Source organism: Bubalus kerabau, chromosome 10 (assembly GCF_029407905.1).
Source record: "Bubalus kerabau isolate K-KA32 ecotype Philippines breed swamp buffalo chromosome 10, PCC_UOA_SB_1v2, whole genome shotgun sequence".
Classification (NCBI taxonomy): domain Eukaryota; kingdom Metazoa; phylum Chordata; class Mammalia; order Artiodactyla; family Bovidae; genus Bubalus; species Bubalus kerabau.
In genome coordinates, this window is record NC_073633.1 from 21,516,812 (window position 1) to 21,533,984 (window position 17,173).

Consider the following 17,173-nt stretch of genomic DNA (forward strand, 5'->3'; position numbering starts at 1 on the left):
CAGCTCCCAGCCCAGGGACCCCAGGACTGGCTGTTCATTTCTCCAAGTCTGTGCCAGGGTTCCCTACCTGCTGAATAGAACAACCCTTCCTATGCCAAGTGAGGTTCCTGGACCAACAGCATCTATATCACCTGTAGGACAGATAGAAATGCAGGGCCTCAGGCCACCCAGCTCTCCTGAATCAGAACCTGCAGGTTAACAAGATCCCCAGTGACTGGAACACACACTGTAACATTTGAGAAGTGCTGGAAATGTAAACCTGGACTTGAAGGGTGACAGAGCAGTGGCGTGATGGGGACTGAAGACAGTGGTGTCAGGGGCTCAAGGCCTGGCTCTGCCCAGGAGCTCCTGGGTCTCCTTGGACAGGTCACTTTGGCTTCAGTCTCCCAGTCTGTACAGTGGAGACAAAGATACCTCCACAATGAGCAACTCATGGAAACGCTTACAAATGTAGGTCATGATAGTGCTGGAGGAAGAAAAAATACTAGTGATATTAACAAGCATGTAGTAGGCACCTGAGGTGTTCTTGGACTGTGCAAATGACTTTATGTCAATTATCTCACTTAACACTCATATTTCACTAAAACACTATCATTATCCTCAATCGCAAATGGGAAGTGGTGACTCATGAAGGCAAAAGAATCTACCCAAGTGTACACAGGTAATGAAGGCTGGAGCCATCCTGGACCCTATATGCTTATATAGTACAGTTACCAAAGCTCTCCTCCCAAGGCCACCCTCTAGTCCCACTTTCCCCAAAGCAAAGAAGGCTCCCTTCTCCTGGGCAATACGAGTCTGACTCTAAACCGTAGGGACACCACACTTGGGATTACCAAGTTCTCCCAGTTACAAGCCAGAGAACAGGGTCGTATGCCTTACCTGGCTCCCAGTAGCCTGTGATCCTGCTCACATCACTCCCCCATCAAACAGCAGAGTTCTGTAATCTTGGCCTTCTACCTTCCTTCAAGACTTCTCGAGTCAATAGAGAGATTTAACAGTGTGAGTCCTTTGAAAGCTACGGAAATAGAGCCCTGGAAACAATGAACTTTGTAATCAAGAGAGAACAGGGTTCAAATTCCAGTCTTGCTATTTATTGTGGCCATAGGCAATTTATCTCTGTGGGCCTCAGTTTACTCTTCCATAAGATGGGAATAACAATCTGCTTCCAAAGGCTGTTGAAGAGATTAAAGGTGGGAGGTTTCAAGATCTAGCACGATGCCTGGCACATAGCAGGCACTCAGGAAAGAGCAACTGCTCTTTATGATCTTCTTCAAACTTTTCCTATAAAGGAATATTGTGGGTAAAATGGGAAGGCTCTGGCACTCAGGACATCAAAGAGGGATTGAGTGCACTGAGCCGGCAAACTGTCTTGGGGCTAGGGGTTCTCAGCCAGGTGCCTGCAGATGTGTCTGGACATGCAGGGAGCTTGGGGCTTTAGAAAGTCCTGCCACCAGCCACCACCTAGCTCACACAATATCAGAGAGTCTTGTCTGGAGGAAAAAAATAATCATTGGCTTTTTTTGCTTTTTCTTTTTCTTGGTAATTTAAGCCACTTTAGATGTAAATTACTCCTAGAATTTTTCTTCTCCTTTCTCTGTCTTGAACAGAGCGCCCCAAGCCTTTCCCTGGTGACTTGCAGTCACGCTCATGAGCAGTGCCGGCTGCTCTCTGCTGTGACATGGGATGCCCTTAGGGCCCAGGACTGAGGCCAGAGCCCCACGTGGCCACAGGTGGCTAATAGCACACCCACCCCGGCTCCGGCCTTGTGGTTCAGACACAGAAGGCCCCTGTTAAAATGGAAACATCTGAGCGGGAAGCACATTAAGACGTTGTGGTCCATGACCTCTTCCTCTGAGCGAGCAAGAATTGATTTCTTGGATTAACAGCAGGTATTTGGCAAGGCCCCAAGGTGGGGGTGGTCTCAGTTTAAGAAACAGTGAGAAGGGGGAAGGACAAGACTTGGCCCTGGAGCTTCACCTGGTGCAGACGGGAAAGGATTCAGATCTGCCCAGGGGATTTGCTAGTTTAGAGGACACCACAGTCAGGGTGGCTGAGCAGTGAACTCCCCTTGTCATCACTGAGAACATTCGGGAGCCAGGGGCAAATACAAGTGCGTACTAGGGGGTGCGTACAGAAAAGGTTTAAATGTCAATTCAGGGCTGTGAGCCCCCTGCTGCCCGCAAGATAAACCCCAGTGCTCAGCCTTATGCACAAGGTCCCCTCTTGTAAAGCGGCCTATATCTCTATCTCTATTTTTATCCATATAAATAGCTTTTCTAAGCCAGCAATTTGGATGAAGACATGGAAAGCATGTGCACCAAATTTGCAGATGACTCAAAGCTGGAGGGGATGAGAGAATTAAGGTTCAAGATGATCTCGACAGTTAAGAATGCTAGGTCAAAAGCAACCAGATGAAATTTAGCATCAATAAATCTAATGTCTTGAATGCAGGTTCCAAAAATCAATTGCACAAGAACGGGATGAGGGAGACCTGGCTTGACTGCAATTCACATAAAAAAAGATCAGGAGGTTTTAGTCGGTTTCAAGTTCAACATGAGCCAGCTGAGCAAGAGGCGGTTTGGGGAGGGAAAAGGAACATGACGGTCACATCCTCAGGCTACGGAGGCATTAACCCTTAGTGACGGGGGCGGGGCTGCTAAATGGCAGGCCTGGGAGGGGTAGTAACAGAGTTAATATTCAGCAGGTACTTAGGACACGGACAGTGTGCTCGTCGCACTCACTTGCCCAAGTTCACACAGCCAGTGAGTGTTGGGTCCATGCTCTTGACCGCTCCACTCTGCCGCTTCTCCAGCAGACAAGAGCCTGTCTGCTCTCTCTTCTGCATTTTACACATGAGGAAACAGGACCGGAACCGAGAGCACGCTCTGTCCACAGTCACCCAGGGAGTGAACTGAAGACTTGGGCTCTCCTGGGACCCTCTATTCACTGCTCCTTCCCTCCGCCACGCTAGGTGGCTGCCAACATCTCGAGATGGCTGAATGCTTACCTTTAAAGCATGAAAGCCTGGGTCATAGCTTGTGTGGCACTTATTCCACGGCAGACTCCACCCTACCCTGCCCTACTGAGCTGGGCATTGCATGAGATTTAGCTGTTTCTTTGTCACAAGGAGTCACACTCAAAGTTAACAATTACCATGCCTGATTCAATCACAGCAGGATATATATATATATGTTTACTGCAGAGAACCTGAGATTTTGTATTATGTCCCTGTTCATGTTCCCATGTTTATTTTTTTCAGTTGTTTTCCAGTTAAGTTGCTCATGGCCTCATCTGAGGGCTCTGTTGTTGTTTAGTCACTAAGTCATGTCTGACTCTTAGCGAGCCCATGGACTGTAGCCCACCAGGCTCCTCTCTCCATGGGGATTCTCCAGGCAAGAATACTGGAGTGGGTTGCCATTTTCTTCTCCAGGGGATCTTCCCAACTCAGGGATAGAATCCATGCCTCCTGCTTGGCTGTTAGATTCTTTACTAATGAGCCACCCAGAAAACCTACTCTCAGGCCTCTCTACTTCTTTCTGATTTCCCAGAATCAAGGGAGCTTTCACATTAAGAGACATCAAACTGAATTTCTGCTGTGGGCCAGGCATAATGCTGGATCTTTCACATATATTATCTCAGTAATCATGAGATTATTATTATCTGCCAACCCGTGAGCTAGGTTATTGCTATCTTCATCTGCCAGTGAGGAAACTGGCTTTATAGGGTGACCAACCTCCCAGCTTGCCTGGGACTGAGGGGTCTCCCAGGACATGGAAATTAGCATATTGAAACCAGGACAGTCTGGTATAAATGGGGGAGGGGGGAGGTGGAGAGGGTCACCCTAGGCTCAGAGAAGTTAAGAAACCTGCTTAAGGTCACACAGTTAGAAAGTGGTTGAGTGAGAATTCAAAATCAGTTCCCCTGATACCGAATAAACCTTGGTAGAAATGAATGTGAAGTCAGAGTGAGTAGTCTGGCCAACTCTCTGACATCTGACAGATCCCTGGAAAACTTGTTTTGCTTCTGACCAGTCAGGATGTGTGAGCCGGGCCAGAGAAGGTGACCTTAGTAGTGAAAGGCTCACAAATGAGGTCCACCAAGAAGCGGATGAAAGAACCGAGGAGAAAGAGATAGTGGGAGAGAGAGACAGGGAGGCTGACATGAGACCACCATGAAAAAATTCCCACAGAAAAGAAGATACTCAAGCAGTGAAGTCCTGGAGGTCCATCCCAAAACGGAGCAGAGTCACTGGGAGGCCACTATGGCTCCATGTCAGAACTTCCCAAAGATCGGGTCACTGGAAGGAGATTGCTCAGGGGGGGGGACCTTCCTTCTCATCGCTGGAGGTGTTTAAGGAGAGGCAGGGTGATCCTCTGCCGATGATCCTGCAAAGGGTTCTCCTCTAGCACATGTGAGGTGGACCAGATGAACTCTCAGCTCCCTTCCCATGCTGGGACCCCCTCTGGCAGATGTGGGATCTCTTTTGACATCTGTAAATATTTGTGCATTCCCAAGTGATAAAGCGGAGCTCTTGGCTCACAGAGGTCAGGACGGCAGGCTCGTTGGGAGAGCAGTTTGCTTGGTGTTTCTGTAGGATGTGTTTCCAAGATTTCTTGTCATCTGTGTTTGGAGTGGACACAAGTGGCAGGGCTTTTTGCTTTTTTTTCTTGCTGAGAGAGGATTGTTCAAGAGGAAAGGATGCAAATGGAGATCATTCAAGAATGTAGAAGGAAAGCTGAATGGCAAGGACTTTACGTGGCTACAGTAGAGACACGCCCCCACCCTGCGTCTTCCAGTACAAGATCAGCCTGGGGCTCTCTTGTCCCATTGTGTGGTGTTTCCTGGGAGAAGCTGGAAGGGTTACCCCACCCACTGCACTGGGTTTGGTCCATCACCTGTTTACAGGTGGGTGAGGAGGTGACAGGTCATCAGGTCTTTTTATTTCTTTAATGTATTTATTTTGGGCTGCACTGGATCTTAGCTGAAGCATGTGGGTTCTTTGTGGTGGTCTGCAGGCGTGGCTCCCAGGCTCCAGAGCTTGTGGGCTCTCTAGTTCTGTCACACAGGGTTGCCCCACGGCTTGTGGGATCTTAGTTCCCCGAACAGGAATCTAGCCTGTGTCCCCTGCATTGGAAGGCAGATTCTTAACCAATGGACCACCAAGAAAGTCCCTGGTCATCAGGTTTTGACACTCATAGCTGGTGTGGCTATTTCAGCTCCTTCCCCAAGGAGCTGGAGGCAGGGGCGCAGAGGTAGCGAGATGCTAAGATCCCAGGTTAGTGGAGAGTCAGAGGGGAGTCTTATTCTTCTGTGCAGGTCACAGTGTGAGTTTTATCATGGTCTCTTGTTCTTCACATTCTGTCTCGTCTACTGCATTGACATCCCCCTGAAAGCACAGATTGGAGGTGGCCATCTTTCAGAGGGCTCCATCTGTGAACATGCCCCACTTGGTCACACGTGTGTCCTTTCTCACACTGGCCTGGACTTGGCTTCCCTTCTCCATGCTTTCATTTCCATCTGAGAAGAGGGGAAAAATAGCATCTGTCTCATAAGATCATTGTGGTAATTTAACGAGTTACTCTGTGTAGGACTCTCAGAATAGTGCTTGGTATTCCAGGGTAACTGTTTCTGTCTTTATTTGATGGCCAACTTCTACTCATCCTGGGAGAGCCTGGGTCATTTGCTCTGTGAAGTCTTCCTTGTCTTCCCCAGAGGTAGATTTGTTTTTCATTGATTTTCAGGTTTGAGGTTCTGCTGTTAATTTGAAGTCTCTGGGGGCAGTTACTGTTTGGGACCAGCCCACGTGCTGGTCTCTCCCACTAGACCTAGACGAGGGCGGGGGACTCCCTGGCCAGTCGTATCCAACTCTGTGCCTAGTACACAGTGTCTGCCCTGTGGTAAGAGCTCCAAAATTGTTGTTGCCCAAATGAATGGGAGGATGAGTAAGTCAGAAAAAAATGGTGGTCCTGAGAGCTGACCTGTTGGTTCCTATTAGGATGACGTTGTCTTAACCTCAGGAGAACCTGCTCTTGGCTTCCCTGCCACCCCCCACCCCACTCTCCTCCCCACATTGTTGGACAGACACCTCATTTCCCCACTTCTCTAAAACGTTTTGGATTCAGAAAATAGCAATCATTTAGGAAAATGGGTAATTACTGAGGGCTCAATCACGGAAAACATGTAACTCCTGGAGTCTTTGGTGAAATGTCAAGGACTTGATTAGAACAAGCCCAGTCCCTGGTGATTTGAAGAAAATATGATCTGTTTGTCCTAGAGGGGGAAGAAGGATCACTCTTTGTTTACAAACCAGCCTGGCTAATCCCTTCTGACAATATGGGAAGTCATTCTGCTTGGCTGAAGTATTATTTCAAGGCTCCCTTAAGGAAGAACTATCTTCTACTCAATTAAAGCAGAGCCTGAACTTGTTCTGACCCCATCATTCCACGGCCAGGAAAGCAGGCTTGGCTCCTTCCAGCGGGGTGGCTGCCCGGGCTCCAGGCCGAGTGCTGTTACATCAGGACGTCTCAAGCATTTACTGGGGTGAGAAACAGGGGAGGGGAAACCATCCCTCCCCAGCTCCCTTCAGCCGGGCCCAGGGTTGGGTGCTGTGCAAGAAAGAGGGTGCTGAAGAGGGAAAAGGCCCAGTTGTCCCAGCACTGTGGTCGCCAGGGTTCACCCCTGCCGGCCCAGCTTTAGCTGGGGGGCCAGCAGTCAAAAGTGATGAGCAGTGCCCCCCACCCCAACCTAGTGGCAGGTAAGGGCTCCTCAAAGACCTTTGAGTTCCCACCTATCTCGCAGGAGAACTCAGCTTCTACCATGCTGTTCTATGCAGGTCAGTGACTCCTAATCAGAACCTTCCTGCCAAGCCCCGCCTCTGTCTGCAGGAATGAGCGGTCTCGTTATTTCGTGGAGACCAAACCAAGATGCATGATCTCATTGGAAAAGCACACGCTCAGAGAGTCTTACCCCCCTCTTCCCCAAGCCTCACCAAGCCCTGGGGGAATCAGGAGGGAGCGGGCTTAGCCAGACCGACTGCTTAGGAAAGGGTATGTTAGCTCAGAAGATCATCTATGCAGGAAAGTGTAATTTTCCTCTTGCTCTTCTCAATTACAAAATAATAAGATTGTTAAAAATCCAATAGTATGAATGTCAATATTGGCAGGAGCAGCCGCAGGAAATTTAATTGCACGATGGGTGCCAGTTAAAGATGGTATGTGTTCTTCTTGGCTTTTCTTAATTCTAATTAGGATAAAATTTACCAATCTTACAGACTCACAAACAGAGGCTTGTCACCGGGCCAGGCATGGGTCCTAACAATGTTGGCTTCCTTTTCTGAGTCCCGGGCCTTTTCTTCTCTCTAAACATCGTCTCTGATTGGGGCTTTTTGCTGGTTGTGAACATCGTCAGCTCTCCAGTTTCTTTGCCATGTCAGAGGACCAGATGTTTTTTATTTGAGAGCAAATTGACACATTAAATTACACTGTGCAAACATTAAAGCCAGCCGCGGGTAAACAGGCCGAGATTCATTGAATTTTACGGGTCACAATAATGTTTATGTAATTTAACAAATTCCTGCCCTGCTGCTGAGTCTCTCCCAGAAGTATTAATTTAAGAAAGATGGGACCTGCCCAGAGGCACCCCATGCCATCCTCTTGCTGTGGCCCACTGTATTTAGATCTGGGCATCTGAATTTCCCATACAGAGTGGGGAACCAGCGGTAGGTCTCACTTTGTCTTAAGTTGTCTACTATTTCCATGCACATGGAACCTTATGAAACATTCCTGATTGTGGACATTTGTTGGATTTGCCTGTCCAGGATCCATCTATTCTTTCTCTTAATAACTGCACTGTGATTTTTCTCTAGGAACCATCACTTCTGTCTTTTTATCCATTTCCAAGCTTCCTGTGGTGGCAGAATTCACGCTAGCAATATGGGCACGTGATGTACTCCATTCAAGGCATGGCCAATCAGAGCATTCCATTAGTCCCTGGCCTTGTGATTGGTTCAGAGGTGGAAGTGTGATCAAATCCAGGCCCACAAGCATCAGCCGGCCCCAGTGTCTTTAGAGAAACTGGCAGAATAAGGAGCTCTCTTTCCACTGGTCTCATGAAGTGGTAAAATGTAAGTTGGGAGTTGCTGGGCACTGTTTGCCACCAGTTGGGAAAAGGTGGCCTGGGAATCAGACCAACACAGAAGAAAGCCAAAATGGAGAAGGGCAATTCCCATGAAATTTTTTTGAGCCCTTGGATCCAGTTGTGGTTGAAATCTACACCTGAGCTTTGGGGTTATGTGACTTAATAAATCCACATTAAGGTTAAGCTAAGCTGAGCTGAATTTCTGTGACACTGCATACTCAATGAAGCAAGACATCACCCCCTACCTCTGTAGAAATAGGACCCCTTTCCTAATTTCCCACAACACTGGCATTGGCCCCCATGGGTGCCCCTCTCATCTCTGATTCTCTAGTACTCTCCTAGGAGACCCACCACCCTCCACTCCAGCCAGGTTCTGTTTCTAAACATACCCTGCTTTTTGCTCCTGCCTTCTTTCTCTCATTTTCCTCTTATTCCCGACAGTGCCATTCTCCCCCACCCCTCATCTACCTGTCTGTCCTTCAAGGCCAAGTTTAATTCTGCCCGCAACCCCCCCACCCCAACAAGGAAGCCACCCTACCTATCCAGAACCCTCTGCTCTGAAATCCCAGATGCCTTCAGTAGGCTCCACATCTTTTGGCCTTTATAAGAATTAAAGAGTTATTGTACTTTTATTGCTTCTTGTATTATATGGTTGATTTTCCTCATCTGTTCTCTCTAACCTATAAAATTCCCGAAACAGTGCTGGACACAAGAAATCATAGATCATTAGTATTTGAAGGTATATTAAAGATTAAAAAGATCACCCTGCCCCACAGCTTACAGGTGAGGAAACTGAGGCCCAGAGAGGTGGGCTGACTTGCCCAAGGTCGTGCAGTTAATTTATGGCCAGGCCAGGGTAGAATTCCAACTGAATGTTCTTTTCACAAGCTTCATCAATTTGGTTGATTTATTTTCTGGTTAAGTGTATGTACAGCTTGAACTGGCATCGTACCATCTATTAATGGTCCTGAGTCAGCACCTGCAGAAGAAATGAAGGGTGGACTTGCCCGAATCAAAAGATCTGGTTTCAGCTTCCGGCTGGGCTGTATGACCTTGGGCCAGTCCTTCTGCCTCTTTTTTTTTTTTTTCTTTCTCATTTTCACAACTACAAAAATGAGTCTTGGCCTAGATCTGAGGACAAGTTTTATTTGTGGCCTTCTCCCAAGGACTGGAGGTCCTGTCTGCAGCACTGTGTGGGAAGGATCTGACGTGGCATTCAGCTCAGTAGAAAAGAGGGCCATGACCTGTTACCACTGGCTCAAGTTCAAGAACATGGATGGAGGCGTGTCAGATACTTGCCTCACATGGACAAGATGCTTTCTTTTTTTTTTTTTTAATGTTTATTTATTTTTTATTGCATTGGGTCTTAGTTGCAACATGCAGGACCTTTCCTTGCAGCATGTGGGCTCTCTAGTTGTGGCTCGTGAGCTCCAGAGTGCCTGGGCTCAGTAGTCGACCTGCTTAGTTGAGCTTAGTTCAGGCTTAGCTGACCTGCAGCATATGGGATCTTAGATCCCCAACCTGGGATCAAACTTGTGTCCCTTACATTGGAAGGCAGATTCTTAACTGCTGGATCACCAGGCAAGTCCCATGGATGAGATGATTTCTGAGGTCCCCTTCTATTCTGTTATCCTAGGCAGTTAAGTACTGATGCCAATGCAAACACAGAGCTCATACTCATCTTTGGGGCCCCTGTCAGGTCCCATCAGCTCTGGGCTGCCTCTCTGTGTAGCCTTCTGTGCCCATGGCATCATGAAACTTCCTGACTCCAAGATCCACATCTCCACCCAACAGAAGTTCTCTTGGACCCTACCCTGGATCCACTGAGTAAGATAAATTTGGGGTGTGAACTTGGCAGATCCAGGAGGTCACATGACTGAGAAGAGGTATGAGGTTATGGAGAAAAACTTATGGTTGGGGAACACAAGGGGACTGAGGAATCTATTTCCATTTTTTCACTGGTGTCCTGGCAACAGACATCTTCCCAACACCTAAGGGGAAATAGGGACCTGGAGCAATAATCCATACAACTCTGGTGTGGGTTCCCCTGGAGGGCCAGGGGCCAAGAATCTAGGGTCAGCTGGGGGATCTTGTCTGCCAGTCTACTCCTTCTAGGGGATGTCTGCATGTGGTCCAAATTCTGAGATATCAGAAAAGTACACAACTTGGAGACTTATGTGCTGTCCTGTGTCTGAAGTTCTGACCTTTCACTAGGACCCCTTTCTTCCTCACTTTACCCCTCTTTCAAGTGGAAATAATAGTCCTAATATTGCAAGATTGTGATGAAAGAGTCCACTGAAATAATTTACATGAAGTGCCTGGCACACAGGACCAAGTGGTATCTGGCAATGTACCTTCCTCCCGAACCTCAAACTCGTTCTTCTCCAGTCTAAGGACATTCAGACACTCATTTAACAAACTGTCTCTGCATTCTGGGTGCTAGTAATGCAAGGATGAGAGAAACTTATTACTTGGCTATCTTTTAGTCACAGGTAACTGGAATAAAATCCAAAGTACTTATGGAAAAAGGAAGTAGGATGGAGATCTTCTGGGTTATAGAAGTAACTGCCTTCAGGCATGGCTGCATCCAGAAACTGAACTGATGGCATTGGGTCTTGACCGCTCTCTTCATCTCTCAGCCTGGTTTTCTGCATGTAACAGGCAAGATGGATATTGGAAGCCCAGGTCAGTGTAACAAACCCAGAACAGGTGGAAGGAAGTCTTCTGATTGGCCTGGCTTAAGTCGTGTGCCCATGATGGATCCAATCATGTGGTTAGGTAAGATGTGTTGGTCAGGCTTGGGTCATGTGACCAGGGAAAAGGCAGGATGGATGGCCCACCCCCAGTGTTCATGGAAGAAGCTTCCTCTGGGAAGGAAAGGGTCTTCTCCCAGGAGAAGCTGGATGGAATATAGAATGGCTTTTGGACAGGCGTGGGGGAGGAACACATCCTCTTCTAAGAAAATGATTAAAATGTACCCTGGATTCTTTCTGGCTTTCCCTTGGGATTTCATGCACAGCAGGCTCCCTGTGCCCCTTGCTGGGCAGGGATGAGGACAATTCCTTGGCACCTAGTCCCAGCCTGCTGCCCTGTCCAGGGGCAGGGAACCAGTGACAGTGTAACTGGAGGTCTCTAGGTCTTTAGTTTTCTCCAGAGAACGTAATGACATGATGCTGACCGCACGGGCCATGGACTGGGGCCTGGCGGCAGAGGCTTCTGAGGCTTGTGGTTTGGTTCCTGCCAATGTCAACTCCTTTCTGTCTAACTTTAGAAACCCACGGTTGGCTTCCCTTGCATCAAAGAAGTCAAAGTAGTCAACTCCAGAGGCTGTGTATTTTTAAAACAACAACAACAAAATCAAAACAAAACCAGAAAGGAAGAAAAAAAAAAAAAATCCAGTGATCTTTCAGAGCCAAGGAGACTCAGCACAAACACCCCTAAGCTTCAGGGAAATGCCCAGTGACTGTGGTCAGCCCAAATTAAACATATCTACTCTGTTTTTAAAGCTAAAAAAAATTCTAAATGACCTTTAATTAGTAGACCCACTTCTTTCCTTCCCATCAAAGCCAAGTGTTTCATGCAGAACTACATTTCCTAAAAAGGCCTAGGGCTGGAGGCTAAGCTCCCTCACCTTGCACGGGATAATGACCTGCAGACAGCATTCCTGCCCAGCTTTGTGGTCCATGGCTGTACTGAGTGGGGTGCTGTTGCTGGAGCAGAGGGGTAGGAGAGTGGCCAGGCCATGAAACCTCAGTAAGGAGGCCTGGAGTTCCCCAAATCTGCCAAATCTCCACTCTGTTCTTTTTTTAACTGTGCAACTTTGAGCAAGTATCCTAACCTCTCTGGTCTTCATTTCCCCATCTATAAAATAGAGGCCCCGGATACCAGGTAGCCACCTCTGGGTGAGAGAAGTGGGCTTTACCAAAAGCCCCAGACCCTCTACAAAAAGATGAAATTGTTGCTAATCTGTCAAAATGACTTGACTCCTTTTCCCCCTTTTCTTCTTCCTCTTCTTTTTATTTAAACATGTTTCCCCTTTTCTCTGTCTTTGCCCCTCTCCTTGGATCTTCTTTATTGGTCCGCCCTTCCCTTGTCCCGGGGGCACATCATTCATCTGGTTTCTAAGCAACAGGAAGCTCAAAAGTGATGTTGGTACTAGGGAGAAGGGGGGTTTCCCGAAAGGGCCAAGCTGGATTTGTATAGGCATCATCACCCAGACATTCTATTTGTGCATCTTTTCCAGGTCATCTGGCCAGATCCAGCCCCTTGGACATAGAGCTGTGAGAAAACATTCGTTCTTTTAGATCCAACTCATGGTGCAACCCTCAGGAAATTTCCCTCTGCCAGCTGCCCAAGTTGGCCAGACAACTTATCCTCTGATCAGGGGGGGTCACACATCATCCCAAGAGAATGGTTATTTTTTTCTGAAGGCTGTAGGGCAGTAGAAGGAGAGGGAAGAGGCTTAAAATAAAACACATACACACACAGTAGACCAGTGAGTAACACTGATGGGCTCACACAGACTTCAGGATTAATTTATAGATGCTTCTTAAGCTGAAGTGACTTGTTCAGGCAACTGGGACAGGCCAGGCCACATTCCCTCGGCTCTCCATCTACTGAACCTTTCTGTCCTCAGCCCCAGCTAATGCAGAGGAAGAAAAGCACTGACACTGGCCACAGGCCCCGGTGTGATCACGCTCCAGGTCTCTGCACTCAAGCCTCCCGGAATATTAGAGTCCTAATACTTTTTTTCAAATTTCTTTAGTTGTTTTGTTTTTTTCAATCAAGGCAAAGTTTACAGAGTGCAATGTACCTGTCTTTAGTGTGCAATGCAATGACTTTTGATGAACCTATATACCGTATCAGTTTTAAAAATACTAGACAGCATGTTAAAAAGCAGAGATTTTACTTTGCTGAAAAAAGTCCATGTAGTCAAATCTATGGTTTTTACAGTAGTCATGTATGGATGTGACAGTTGGACTGTAAAGAAGGTTGAATGCTAAAGAATTGGTGCTTTCAAATTGTGATGCTGGAGAAGACTCTTGAGAGTCCCTTGGACTGCAAGGAGATCCAATCAGTCCATCCTAAAGGAGATCAGTCCTGAATATTCACTGGAAGGACTGATGTTGAAGCTCCATTAATTTGACCACTTGATGAGAAGAGCTGACTCATTAGAAAAGACCCTGATGCTGGGAAAGATTGAGGGCAAGAGGAGAAGCGGGTGACAGAGGATGAGATGGTTGGGTGACATCACCAACTTAATGGACAAGAGTTTGGGCAAACTCTGGGAGATAGTGAAGTATAAGGAAGCCTGGTGTGTTGCAGTCCACGGGGTTGCAAAGAGTCCGACACGACTGAATGACTAAACAACAACCATATCAGTGATATTATAGAACGTTTCCAACACCCCAGAAAGTTATTTTGTGTCCCTTACAGCCATACCCACCCCAAAGGTACCACTCTTCTGATTCCTATCACCATACCCGAATTCTGACAATTCTAGAATTTTATGTCAAAGGAATCCCCCTGTATTTGTTCTCTGTGTATTGTTTCTTCACTCAAACTCATGTCTGTGAAGTTCAGCCCCACTGTTCTGTGCATCAGTATTTGAGTCCAGTTTCCTCTGACTCCTATCCCCGCATGTGAACACACCACTGTTCATTTGCCCAATGCCTCTGTTCATGAATATTTCTCTCATTTCCAGTTTGAGGCTACTGTGGATTAAGTTGCAACAGCATCCATGTACAAGACATGGCGTGGACATATGTTTTCATTTCTCTTAGATAAATACCAGGGAGTGGAACTGCTGGATCATAAGGAGTCAAATATTTAAATTTAGAAGAAACTTATAATTGATGTGGTTTGTACCACTGACCCTCGCAACCAGAAATGTATAAGGGCTCCAATTGCTCTTCATCCTCACCAACATTTTGTGTTGCTGTTTTTTTTATTAGTCACTCTTGTGTTTGTGTAATAGTGGCTCATCTTGGTCTTCATTAGCATTTCCCTGATGACTAATGATGTTTCCCACAGCTTACTGTGTGTATTGGCCATTCATATGCCCCAAGGTCCCAAAGAGTTTCTCCTAGATTTTTTCTAAAAACTTTGTAGTTTTATTGTATACCTTGATGTCCGTAATGTAGCTCAAATTATGTTTGTCTGTGGTGAGAGGTAGAAGTCTGTTTTCACCATATACACCCAGTTATTTAATAGTGTTGCAAAGACTTTCTTTGTCCCATGAAATTGCTTCAACACCTTGGTTGAAAATCAATTCACTGTGTGTGTGTATATATATATATTTCTGGTCTTTCTAGTCTGTTAAATTTATATCTTTGCTTGTGCCAATGCCACACTGTCTTGACTACGTAGCTTTAAGTATTGAATCAGGCAGTGTAAGTTCTCTAAATTTGTCTTCCTTTTTCAATATGGTTTTGACTGTTCTATATCTTTGCTTTTCCATATAAATTCTAATAAGTTGTTTCTTGTCATTTGCTACAAAAACGTCTGTTGAGATTGTAATTGGGATTACTTTAAAGTTGGAAAGAATTGGCATCTTAAGAATACTGAGTCTTTCAATTCATTAACATGGAATATCTCTTCATTTGTACAGTTTAAAAAATGCCTGTCAGTGTATTTTGTCATTTTTATGACAAATATTATTTATACTTTGTTAAACTTATTCCTAACTATTTTGTGCATTGGGATATAAATGTAAAAGAGCACTTAAAATTGCATTTTCTAGTTTTTTGTTGCTGGTATATAGAAATGCAATAGATTTTTGTATTTAGACCTTGTGTCCTATGATCTTGCTAAATTAACTTATTAGGAGTTACTTTGTAGGCTCCTTAGGATTTTCTACATAAAAATTATATTGTCTATAAAGAAAATTTTAATCCTTTTATTCACATTTTGATGCCTCTATTTTTGTTGTTGTTGTTCAATCTTAATTCATTATCTGGGATCTCCAGCACAATGCTGAACAGTAGTGGCTAGAGCCTTATCCCCATCTTAGGGGGAAGCATCTAACATTTAGATTGGTTACTTTTATGGTAAGGCTTAGTTTTTTATAGATACCCTGCAAGAAATTGAAGTAGTCCTTATCTATTCCTAGTTTCCTGAGAATTTTTTATTATGAGTAGATGTTCAATTTTTTCAAATGCTGTTTTGGATCTATGATTATATAAATTTTCTCCTTTATTCTATTAGTATGGTGGATTACATTGTTTGGTTTTTCAAATATTAAACCAACCTTGCATTCCTGAGATGAACCCCAGTTGGCCATGATGCATTACCTTTTTTACAAGTTGCTAGCTTCAGTGTGTAAATATCTTATTAAGGAATTTTGTATCTGTGTTTATAAAGGATATTGGCTTGTATAGTCCACTGAGGATGCTAAAACAAAAGTATCATAGTCTGAGTGGCTTAAACAACAAACGTTTATTTCTCATAGTCCTGGAGACTGCAGAGTCCAAGATTAGAGCACTGACAGATTTGTGTCTGGTGAGAGCCCACTTCCTTGTTCCTAGGTGGCAATGGTCCTCTCTCTGTGTCCCCACATGATAGAAGAGAGCTTTGGGGGTCTCTTTTACTAGGTGACTAATCCACTCATGAGAGTTCCATCCTCATGAACTAATGCCCTCGCAAAGGCCCCACCTCCAAATACCATCACATTTGGGGTTAGGATTTCAACATATGAATTTTGAGAGGACACAAACATTCAGTCTTTAAAGTCTGTAATTTTCTTTTTTTTTATGTCTCCCAATTTTGGTATCAGGATTAGCTAGCCACATAAAATGAGCTGGGAGGTGTTCTCTAGGTTCTCTGTTTTCTGAAAGAATTTGTGTAAGATCAAACTTTTTTCCTAAAATATTAAATGACATGTGAGTGCAACCATCAGAGACTGGAACTGGGAGATTTCTTGCAATTGTCACTCTCTTTAACAGACAGAACTATTTAACTTTCTATATTTTTGTGTGTGTCAATTGGTAAGTTGCCTTTTTCAAATAATTTGTCTATTTCACCTAGGTTGTAAAATTTGATAGTAATAATGTTGTTCATAACTCTTTAATTTATACCAGACATTGTGGGTAAGATATTGTAGAAACTCTGGATTCTATTATCTTCTGAAAAATGTTGAAACTTGTTATGGCTGTCAGTGTTAAGTTACTGAATAATCACTTTAAACTCGTAGAGGTTTTAGTTTGTACTTTCTTAAGGCATGTAAAAACTGCTTTACCTTAGTTTTAGGGTAAATTCTTTGGTTCTGAGACACAGATTTTATTCTGCTAACTTGGTGAAACTCAAATCTGTAGCCAGGCCACAGCTGAAATCTCTGCTCAGCTTTTCCAACCTCTTGGTTAGTGCTTCCACCAGGCATCTTTAAAAAAAAAAAAAAAAAAATTATTTATTTTTTGGCTGCATTGGGCCTAAATTACAGCATGAGGGCTCAGTAGTTGAGGCACATGGGCTTAGTTGCTCCAAGGCATGTGTGATTTTAGTTCCCTGGCCAGGGATCAAACCCTTGTCCCGGACATTGGAAGGCAAACGCCTAACCACTGGACCACCAGGGAAGGCCTTCCACTGAGCTCCGTGATGTCACCCCCATGCATGTACAATTCAGGGGTCAGTCAAGGATATGAGGGCAGTTTCCATGCAGATTTGGGGGTTCTCCTCTTCTCCCCTTTCCAGGATTTCTCTCTCAGGTTCCAGTTACTCCAGCAGACTTGAGCTCCAACCTCTGACACCAAAGATCAGAAATACTTTGGTTTTCTACATGAGTCCTGGCCCCCCCACGCCGTGCAGACAGGGGTATACTGCACTCAGGGGAAGAGTCATATAAACATGAATCACCCAGTAGTGCTGTCTTCTTCCAAGGACCAATCTAGCTCCAGTTTCTGCCTGGTTTTGGCAGCCTTCCAGTGCTTTCAAATACCTGTTTGTACATTTTATTCACACATTAAAACTACCTTCTGTGAAAGAGTTAGTCCAACATAGCTACTCTGACATTACCAGCACAGGAAATTAAACACTTAACTAT

The 17,173-nt window shown here is 45.2% G+C and overlaps 2 long non-coding RNA genes across 6 annotated transcripts; one reads left to right on the forward strand and one right to left on the reverse strand.

The window, feature by feature from the left end:
• Nucleotides 1-5,090: 5,090 nt before the first annotated feature.
• On the reverse strand, nt 5,091-6,849 carry LOC129620983 (uncharacterized). The gene is made up of 2 exons (XR_008698975.1): nt 6,788-6,849; nt 5,091-5,517 (listed from the first exon to the last, which is right to left on the reverse strand). It is a non-coding gene; the product is annotated as an uncharacterized LOC129620983 (long non-coding RNA).
• LOC129620981 (uncharacterized) lies at nt 5,510-16,326 on the forward strand. Of its 5 annotated transcripts, XR_008698972.1 has the most exons (5): nt 5,510-6,540; nt 7,865-8,122; nt 9,836-10,022; nt 10,629-10,914; nt 12,380-16,326. It is a non-coding gene; the product is annotated as an uncharacterized LOC129620981 (long non-coding RNA). The 5 variants fall into 5 exon arrangements; XR_008698969.1 differs by lacking the exon at nt 9,836-10,022; XR_008698970.1 differs by lacking the exon at nt 9,836-10,022 and having other exon boundaries at nt 13,841-16,326.
• The last annotated feature ends 847 nt before the right edge of the window (nt 16,327-17,173 follow it).